Below are 10,704 nucleotides of genomic sequence, written 5' to 3'. Positions count from 1 at the left end.
GTTGTGGTGAGCTGGGGCTACTCTTCGTTGCAGTGCGTGGGCTTCTCCTTGCAGTGGCTTCTCTTGTTGCAGAGCACGGGCTCTAGGTGAGCGGGCTTCAGTAGTTGTGGCATGAGGACTCAGTAGTTGTGGCTCTTGGGCTCTAGAGCACAGGCTCAGTAGTTGTGACACATGGGCTTAGTTGCTCTGTGGCATATGGGATCTTCCCAGACCAGGGCTCAAAACCGTGCCCCTGCATTGGCAGGCGGATTCTTAACCACTGCACCACCAGGGAAGTCCCTGTCCATCCTATTTTGATGACATTTTAAGACATTTAACACCTTGGCTTCCCTGAAATCAACAAACATCTAAGGATGAGGTCCCTTCAGGAGACAAGCCATGGTCAGGAGAAGCCTCCTCACCAAGTGCTTTGCCAGCACACTCATCTGGGACTAAAGGTGAGAAATTTGGGGGCAGAGATAGAGGGGAATCACTGTTTTGGAGGGTTCACTGCACCCTAACAAATAAGCCTTTATTTTATTTTTTTAAATTTATTTTTAGGAGACTTTTGGGGTTTTTTGGTTTTTTGGTTTTTGTTTTGTTTTGTTTTGTTTTTTGGCTGTGTCGGGTCTTAGTTGTGACACATGGGATCTTCCTTGTGGCATGTGGGATCTTTCGTTGCAGGGAGGGGGCTCTTCGTTGTGGTGTGCGGGATTCTTTCTAGTTGTGGCGTGCGGGCTCCAGGGAGCGTGGGCTCTGTAGTTTGCGGCACACGGGCTCTCTAGTTGAGGCGCGTGAGCTCAGTAGTTGTGGCGTGCGGGCTTAGTTGCCCCATGGCATGTGGGATCTTAGTTCCCCAACCAGGGATAGAACCCGCGTTCCCTGCATTGGAAGGTGGATTCTTTACCACTGGACCACCAGGGAAGTCCCTTTAGGAGAGTTATTTAGCTTTATTATTATTTTTAATTGAAGTATAGTTGATTTACAATATTATGTTAGTTTCAGGTGTACAAAATAGATTCGATATTTTTATAGATTATACTCTATTTAAAGTTATTATAAAATATTGGCTATATACGGGCTTCCCTGGTGGTGCAGTGGTTAAGAATCCTCCCGCCAATGCAGGGGACACGGGTTCGAGCCCTGGTCCAGGAAGATCCCACATGCCGTGGAGCAACTAAGCCTGTGCGCCACAACTACTGAGCCTGCGCTCTAGAGCCCACGAGCCACAACTACTGAGCCCATGTGCCACAACTACTGAGCCTGCATGCCTAGAGCCCGTGCTCTGCAACAAGAGAAGCCACCGCCATGAGAAGCCCATGCACCACAACGAAGAGTAGCCCCTGCTCCCTGCAACTAGAGAAAGCCCACGCGCCGCAATGAAGACCCAACGCAGCCAAAAATAAATAAACAAAAAATAAATAAATTAAAAATATATATATATTGGCTGTATTCCATGTGCTGTACAATATAGCCTTGCAGCTTAAGCCTTTATTTTAATAATCTACTATTAAGCAACTAATATGATCAGTCCACATGGGTAGGTTATGGAGGATAAAGACAAACCATTCCCCTTACCTCCTCTGATTCCTCCAGCTAACCTGGGCCATCTGGAACACCAAAGCATCCTTGGCAAATTCACCCATAAGCAGCTAAATCAACTTCTTTAGCAAGCCTTTCTCCCAACTTAAAATTTCCTCTTAAATAGGAAATAGTTATTTTCGTTAAAGTTTTGGTTTGTGTTAAGCTTTGTTAAATTAATGCCTAAGTCCTGGAATGGCTATCAGGTTTCACTTAGGGAGTTACTTTTCTCCTCTCCCATTGTCCTTATTCCCCAAATCTTGGAAGTGTTACCCTCAAGTGACTACAATTGTCATCTTTACTTTTGATCTATTTCTCATCTGCCCTTTGCCTTCATGCTGAGCTTCAGAATTGGAAAGGAGTAACATCTCTTAGGCCAGGGCCATCCTGCTGCTAAATAATCTCTAAAGAGTGTAGTTCTTGGTAATCCTTGATGGGCTTCTTGTGTGTAGTCCCTTCACCATCCAGAATTCTGATTGCAAGTTCTTTCACTCAGACATCAAGGACGACCATGGCTTAACTGGTACAGCCACAGTGGAAAACAGTATGGAGTTTCCTCAAAAAGTTAAAAATAGAACTATCATATGATCCAGCAATTCCACTTCTAGGTATTTATCTGAGGAAAAGGAAAACACTAACTCAGAAAGATACCTGCACCCCCATGTTTATTGCAGCATTATTTACAATAACCAAGATATGGAAACAACCTAAATGTCCATCCATAGATAAATGGATAAAGCAAATGTGATGCATGCATGCACACACGTGCACACACACACACAAGGGAATATTATTCAGCCATAAGAGAAGGAAATCTTGTTGTTTGTGACAATATGGATGGATCTTGAGGGCATTTTGCTAATTGAAATAAGTCAGACAGAGAAAGATACGTTATGGTCTCACTTATGTGTGGAATATTAAAAAAAAAAAAACCCAACAACAACAGGTTCATACCATAGAGAACAGATTGGTAATTGCCAGAGGGGTGGGGGGGAAATGCGTGAAGGGAATCAAAAGGCACAACTTCCAGTCATAAAGTAAATAAGTCATGGAGATAAAATGTACAGCATGGTAACTATAGTTAATAATACTATATTGCACATTTGAAAGTTACTAAGACAGTAAATCTTAAAAGTTCTCATCACAAGAAAAAACTATTTTTGTAACTATGTATGGTGACAGATGTTAACTAGACTTATTGTGATAATCATATTACAGTATATACAAATATTGAATCATTATGTTGTATATCTAAAATTAATATAATGATATATGTCAATTACACCTCAATAAAAAAAAGTATGACTATGACTTATTTAAAAGACTCTCAGTGGAGACAAAAATAAATAAGCATTGAATAAGTTCTTTTCTTAAATTGAAGTATAGTTAATTTACAATGTTTTGTTAGTTTCAGGTGTACAGCAAAGTGATTATATATATAATTACTTGTATGATTATATAATATATATATTCATTTTCAGATTCTTTTCCATTTTAAGTTATTACCCTGCGCTACACAGTAGGTCCTTGTTGTTTATCTATTTTATATATAAAATAAGTTCTTTTTTTAATGGTATAAGTAGAGGAATTTAGTACAAAGCAGGTAGCTTTGGTAGTACCAGGTAGCTGGCACTCTCTCCCTGTCTCTCAATCTCCCTCTCTACCAGTTCTTTCTTTCTTTTTTTTTTTTAACATCTTTATTGGAGTATAATTGCTTCTCTACCATTTCTGAATATAATTGTTAGCGCCTCTCTACATTTGGGATACAGAGCCATGCTTTGCTTAATTTAGTCATATTGTTCTAGTTAAGTGAATTGCAATCCTCAAAATGAATTTGTATGATCTTGATATTCATTTCATTCCAAATACTGTTAACCTTCTATAGCCATAAAGTCCTTGAAGCCACTTTCCTCACTTGCTTTTAAAATTTCCAGAGCTTCACTTACCTATTCAAATTGACTTAAATTCAACCATGAATTGTCCTTAGCAGTCTAATTGGATGGATAGATTTAGTAAATGTTTGTGCATTGAAAGCCATTCACTCATTTAAGGAGAATGCATTGAGTGCAAGTCCTGTGCCAGGCGATCTGATGGGAAAGGCTGGTCTGCTCATTCCTCCTCCTTGTGCCCCTCTGTGTTGGACTGGAAATGCGTGTCCTCTCTGGGAGCTAGCCCAGGTTGGCCAGCACTATATGCATCACTCAGAGCATTCTGGAACTTCAATAAGAATTGTTACTTTTGAGGACATCGATGAGATCACATAGAGCATGATTCCCTTTATTCATCTTCTATGAGTAACTGGAACTCAGATTTCACGGAAGGCTCTCAGTAATAGCAGAAGAAAGTGTGGATGGCCTAGAAAATTAGGTAGACATCTATGACTTGAAGCAGTGAATAAGGAATCACTTAAGGTTTTATACCAGGTGTGGAATAAACAAAACTGGTTGTTTCAGGCAGAGACATTATTTAGAAAGTATGTGACAGATGGAGACCTAGCTCAGCATAAGTGGGAAGGGAGAGTATGGGAGGACCTAAGAGCTATTTCCTAGAAAAACTATAGAAAACAAGGAGAAAATTGGTGGTAGAAAATATAGTATTCATTCAAGCTGACACCATAGTTTCCAGGAGGGAATGTTATGAAGATGGAAAGGTCAGATTTATTCCAAGTGGTCGTAATAGAACAGAAACAATGAGCGTGAGTTGGGGACTACCAGTCTAACTGACGGAAGGCCACCATCTCCCCTCTTGGTGGCTTTATGACGTCACAGAAGTTACTTAACATCACTGACCACCACCTCCCGTCTTTCCAGTTCAGGTTCTCTGGTACCTACACTCCAGTAATTCTTCAACCCCACTGGGGTCTCCCAGGACTTGATGCCGTTTACTTTCCACTATCTGTCTCTCCCCTCCTGTCTCCACTTTCCACCTTTCCATCATTATAAATCTTTGTAAACAGCTTCAACTCTCTCCCCTCTGTCCACCCATCATACTAACCTAGAAAACCTCCAACCCTTGATAACCCCAACTCTGACTCTGGGCCTGTACTCAGCAGCTGTACTCAGCAGCTGATTGTTGTTGGAATAAAGTCACACAACATTGACTGCCTTCACGTTACTCCCCTGACTGGAGTTACTCCCGCTACCAGTTGAATAAGCAACATTCAAGACTTAATCAAACTAATTTTCTTTTTGCCTCTTACCATCTCTTTAATATTCATTTATGGAGTAACCTCCTTCCCTGGAAGAGACTCTGGCAGACCCGCCCTTTTCTTCTCTAGGAAATAAATAGCCCTACAGTCACTTTAGGTCCCAAACAGTCTTGATACGGTGATAAGAACACCCAGACATGGCTCAGGGTTGAGCCCTCTCACCTTCCCCACGTGGGAACAGCTTCATCACTCTGCTCCCTCCTCGCTTCCTGCTGTCTCCTCCCCTATTCACTAACCACTGTTTGGGACCCGCCAACGTGTAAGGATGGAGGAGAAAGGAAAGTAGTATGTGAACTGGTACTCTTGAGATCTGATTTCAAGCCCTCTGGTGTAAGCTGGCACTCTGGTTGGCTCTGGTAGATGAAGAAGGTCAGTGCTCTCACAGGTGCTGAGCTGGTTATTCGGAGGTTTCCCATCACTGACACAGCTCTCCTTCAGTAAGCCTGACGCAGAGGAAGGCACCTCTGCTCTAGGTGTCTGCTTATGGTTCCTTCCGCAACCCTGGCATCAGATGCCACTTCTCAGCCTACGTCGACCAAGGTGTCTCCACCCCTCCAGACAGCCCTGTTGGACCCTAGATAACAGCACGCCAACTCCCTCTCTAGCTCCTGGCCCAGAGGAAACATTTGTACCCCTTGTCGCGGCACATTCCGGGAATGAGACCGGTCCCCGTGCAGCACAGCACCCTGAACAACGCAGTGAAACAGACCTCCTCTGGCCTCCAGACTTCCACGTCTAACTAAGACCCGGCACAGCCAAAATAAATGAAAATAAAAACCCTTCCTCAACCCCACATCCCTCAGCAGCCTTTGAAGGATGGGGTGGGAGAGCAGAAGAGAGACTCCACATCTCCCTCGTGGAGCTGCTGAAAGAAAAAAATTATCTAAAAAATGACATCAAGTCCTAAGCACAGCACCTAGCTTACACCAAGTGCATAAATGTTAGCCATTATTATTGTCATTGTTGCCATTTTTCTTGTCAATTTTCATTTCAGTGCTTGCTGCCAGAGTGGAATCTCTTTAAACGATGTTTCAGGCAACGATCAGGGATCCAAATTTAAGATACAACTCACAACTCCCTTGAAGTAAGGAAAGGATCTCTAATACAGCCTGTTTCCACTCCATCAGTCGGAGGCCATCCTCCTCTACCTGCCAACTGCCAGTTTTAATTATCTCACTCTCTTACTCTAAATATTTTTTCATTGATGTTTCTGCATATGAAAGGACCATATGTTTTAAACATTTCAAAAACAACTGTGTTCTTCAGTAATTTTAGAATGTAGAATTTGCTTGCTTCCACCCCTAACCCCAGCCAACCCTACCCTCCACCCCAGGCCCACCCCTGGCCCCACCCCTGTCCAGTTTCTGATGACACTTCTTTTTTTTCTTTTTTTTAATTATTAGCACCTTTTAATTACTATTTATTTATTTATTTATTTATTTATTTGGCTGTCTTGGGTCTTCGTTTCTGTGCAAGGGCTTTCTCTAGTTGCGGCGAGCGGGGGCCACTCTTCATCGCGGTGCGCGGGCCTCTTACTATCGCGGCCTCTCTTGTTGCAGAGCACAGGCTCCAGACACGCAGGCTCAGTAGTTGTGGTGCACGGGCTTAGTTGCTCCGCGGCATGTGGGATCTTCCCAGACCAGGGCACGAACCCGTGTCCCCTGCATTAGCAGGCAAATTCTCAACCACTGCGCCACCAGGGAAGCCCGACACTTCTCTTTAGACTGAGAGGAGCTGAGCTCTTTGGGGATGCAGCAAAGACGGGTAGTCCTCAGACAACATTTTCTCAGTTTACATCTTTTTTTATTTCCCTGTTTTACAATCTAAATGTGAATACTTAAAAAGATATTTAACCGCCCTAACTCTTAGCAATAACAGCACAGCCTCACATCACTTTTAGCGTCGGAAGATTGTCACGCTCATATTGGCACTTCTTGACAAAGGGCTGTCTCACTCACTCTTGGCCGCTGCCAGATAATACCGGTACTCTGCTTTTAGCTCCCATGTGTTTTTGTGGGGCCCTTTTACATTCCGAACACCGATTTCATTCAAGATTTCCTTCAGGTACACCACAGGTTGCATAGTGATGCCAACCAAGTCCTTTATGTTATAATACTGGTGTTTCTCAAAGGCAGCAAATAGCAAGGTTAAAACTTGATCTTTATCAGCCTTCACTCTCTTTCCATTTTCTTTCTTTTTCTTCTCATATTCAATATTGTACTGATGATTGGCAACAGGTTTATAATTGGTCGTGACTACCTTCTCCAGTTTCTGTACAGTTCTGGCAGGTTTGGAAGACTCCTCTATTTGCCTTCTCTTCAGCCTCATGTAGTTTTCACTCAGAGCAGGTCTGCATTCTCCCCGATGTACCACCGTTCCTTCCAGGGAGAGCTGATCCGGTGCACGCTCAGTCAGCGCTGTGAGGACCTGCCCTCTGACCCCCTGCAAGACAAGCTGATGCTCCCTGGGAGCGACGACCGGGGCAGGTTGTCCATCTGTACCCCGAATGTCTATAAGTTCCTTATTCAAAATAAATGAGATTTCAGACTTCCCTTGATTTTTGGCAATCTGCAGCTTCCCTACTTCACCGCTTCCAGAAGCTTCGGACCACTGCTGTGACAGGTATTTAGGAAGCTTCACCAGCCATACCCGCTGGTTCTGTTGGATTCCCTCCAAGCTGAGTGGAATGCTCTGGGGCTTGGGTCTGCTGCTTCTGGAGGCCATGTGCACCTGAGCTGAGGGTGCAGAGGGTGGGCCAGCTAGGGATGAAGAGGGAAGCAGGACACCAAAACCAGCTGCTGGAATCCAGGAACCTAGCGAGGAAATATAAAGCACATGCTGACTTCAGAAATGTTAAAAGATAGAGTCTTAGAATCTAAAGAGTGCTATACAACAATTGTCAAACGATTCATAATAAGGGAAGGTGGGAAACCATCATAAAAGTGGGGAGTTTGATAAATAAGTGTGGCACATCCTGAAAATGAAGTACTTCAGCAATTAAAATTACAGGAGCTCCTATCTACTGATGTGAAGAGTTTTCTAAAACACAGCCATCTCCTAAACGCCTTCCCTACAACCCTGTTTCCCCCTGTCCTTCTTCCCTGCTTTATTTTTCTCCAGAGCACCAGTCAATGTGAAATATCCTGGATAATTTATATTTTATATATTTATTATTTTATCGTATCTCTTCCCCACTAGACTGTAAGCGCCATGAGGGTAGAGTTTGTGGCTTTCAATGCTGTAGGCGTTTAATAACTTTATTTTATTTTTTTGAAGGAACGAAAGGTCTTATTTGATTGGTTTGTTTGTTGTGAAAAAATGGAGTGGAGGTGGACACCACGCCCCGCGCCCCGCCCAGGTCCCACCGCCCAGAATTCAGATATCCTGCCTTGCCCTCCTGCCTCCACACAAAATAAGAGGCACGGAGGGCCTTGGCTTGGGGGCACGTCCTCCCTGCCAACCTGGCCTGAGCACAGGGAGAGACCCTGACACCAGCTGTTGGCAGAGACATCGAGGCCACAGAGCTTAGCAGGTTCCAGGCCTATATTTTGTTTCTTCTTCTTCTTCTTTTTTTTCCCCCAGGCCTATATTTTGAGGTCCAGAGCGCAGGCGTCTGCATCTGACTTGCAGGCAGAGCAATCCTGCCTCACAGCTCCTAAAGCCCACCGTGGATCAAACACCACCACTGTAGCTTCAACAACCTCTGCTCTGCCATATCCTCTCTGACCTAAGTGGGGAAACCTTCCAATTCAAATCCAAATCCATTTAAACCAGCAGGAGCCGAGAGGCTGTATTTCTTAAGATAACCTCTCTGGGTGCCCTCATGCCTAAGGCATAGAGAGCAAAGAGTGAGCATAATTTTACAAAAGGAAGCCGGGAAGGAAGCCCCTTCTACCAGGCTGAGACTCACCAGAGCAGGCAGAGAGCTGTGCTGAGCAAGGCTTACAAGGAAGGGTGTTCCCTGATGAGCAGGGCTCACTCAGGCCCCAGGCTGCCTCCCCCTGGAAGGAAGAACCCACTCCCTCCACACAGCTCTATTTATTGCCACCTTTAGGGAGTTCCTTGATGGGATTGGGTTACAACCACCCTGGAAAGCCAATCACCTTGATTCACTTATGGGTTTTTCCCCAAATCTCCTAAAGCATACCCATGAGGGTGGATAGCTTAATGGATTATTTCCTCCACTGAACCCATTTTCCTTAATTCTCCAGTGTAGGGTGGGTTCGAGGGAAGGCAGCTTGCTTCAGCATCTTTAGAAAGGCTGGAGATGCAGGTACTCTAAGGAGTTATTCCTAGTCCCTGACCAGCTATTTTGACTCTGAATTAAAATTGCTCTCACCATCTTCTGGCTAAATGCAGAAAGCCCTTATTTCCCCTCCTGATTGCTCCCTTCATCTTAAAACATTCTCTTCCCGTGGGTTCCATGATGCCCCCTGCTTCTGGGTTTCCTCCTGCCTCTCGAACTGCCATGTCCAGTCTCCTCTGTGGGCACCTCAGTGTGTCTTGGGCCATAACTGCTGTTCCTTGGTCCCAGGTGCTATCCTTTCTCACTCTACACACCTTTTGAAGATTATATTTCTGCAGAATCCTCTCAAAAGGGCAACCATAGTTCAGATCTCTCTCCTGAGCTTCTGGCAGACCACCCAAATGCCAACTGATGTCCTGCAGTGCACACGATTCCTAATACGTCAAAACCAGGACCCATCACCTTCTCATGCCTTCTCCCCCGAAACAAACCTGCTCTTCCAGTATTCCCCATCCACCCTGTTTCCTAAACCAGAAACTTGAGTGTTAAGCTTACTTCTCCCCATATCTCGCTCCAGTGAGCCAGCAAGTTCTGCCCATTCTACCTCCTTAATTCATCTCAAATTGCTCACACTATCCCTATGCCCTGGCCCAGTTGAGGCCACTCTACAACTTTTCTCTCCTGATTCAGTGCAATCGCTTCTTCACTGAATTTGCTTCCTCGGTCACTATATTCCACATGCTGGAGTCAAGGTAGTGTTTCTAAAACATGTTTCTGGTGGTTTTTTTTTTTTTTTAATTTTATTTTGGTTGCATCGGGTCTTAGTTGAGGCACACGGGATCTTCGTTGCGGCATGAGGGATCTTTCGTTGCAGTGCGCAGGCTTCTCTCTAGTTGTGGCGCGTGGGCTCTAGAGCGTGCAGGCTCAATAGTTGCAGCGCGTGGGCTTAGTTGCCCTGTGGCATGTGGGATCTTAGTTCCCTGACCAGGGATCGAACCCACGTCCCCTTCATTGGAAGGCGGATTCTTAACCACTGGAACACCAGGGAAGTCCCTAAAACATGATTCTAAATATGTCTTTCTCGGGCTTCCCTGGTGGCGCAATGCTTAACAATCCGCCTGCCAAATCAGGGGACACCGGTTCGAGCCCTGATCCGCGAAGATCCCACATGCCACGGAGAAACTAAGCCCGTGCGCCGCAACTACTGAAGCCCGCACGCCTAGAGCCCGTGCTCTGTAACGAGAAGCCACTGCAATGAGAAGTCCGCGCTCCGCAACGAAGAGCAGCCCCCGCTCGCCGCGCGCAGCAACAAAGACGCAACACAGCCAAAAATAAATTAATTAATTAATTTAAAAAAAAAAAGAAATGTCTTTCTCTTTCTTAATAGCCTTCGGAGCCTCCCCACCTGTCATAGAATGAAGTCCATTCTCTTTCCGGTGGCTTACCAAGCCTTTCTAGAAGGGACTGCTGCTCAGCGTCATCTCTTGCAGAAACTCCCTAAAACTCCGCTTGTAAGGAGCTTGTAAACTCAATTTAACCTCCATTGCTCTCTCTCGCCACCAGGTCTTCGTTATTATTTCCTTTCACCGACCTTGCTGCCATAATAACCCCACCCCACTGGCGCAGCTAATTCTTCTTCCCAGCCCCTACTCACGCATAGGCTCCTCCCCGGCCACGTGACCCGCGCGAT

At 45.0% G+C, this 10,704-nt stretch overlaps 1 pseudogene across 1 annotated transcript; it reads right to left on the bottom strand.

The window, feature by feature from the left end:
• Nucleotides 1–6,160: 6,160 nt before the first annotated feature.
• Nucleotides 6,161–10,168, bottom strand: LOC309653443 (general transcription factor IIF subunit 2 pseudogene; annotated as a pseudogene). Its single transcript, XR_014268811.1, has 2 exons — nt 8,679–10,168; nt 6,161–7,581 (listed from the first exon to the last, which is right to left on the bottom strand). The product of XR_014268811.1 is annotated as a general transcription factor IIF subunit 2 pseudogene (transcript).
• Nucleotides 10,169–10,704: the final 536 nt, after the last annotated feature.

This window comes from Balaenoptera physalus, assembly GCF_965194825.1.
Source record: "Balaenoptera physalus genome assembly, chromosome: 1".
NCBI classification, from domain to species: Eukaryota; Metazoa; Chordata; class Mammalia; order Artiodactyla; family Balaenopteridae; genus Balaenoptera; species Balaenoptera physalus.
The sequence above is the reverse complement of the archived record's forward strand: the minus strand, read 5'-3'. Positions and strand labels throughout refer to the sequence as shown.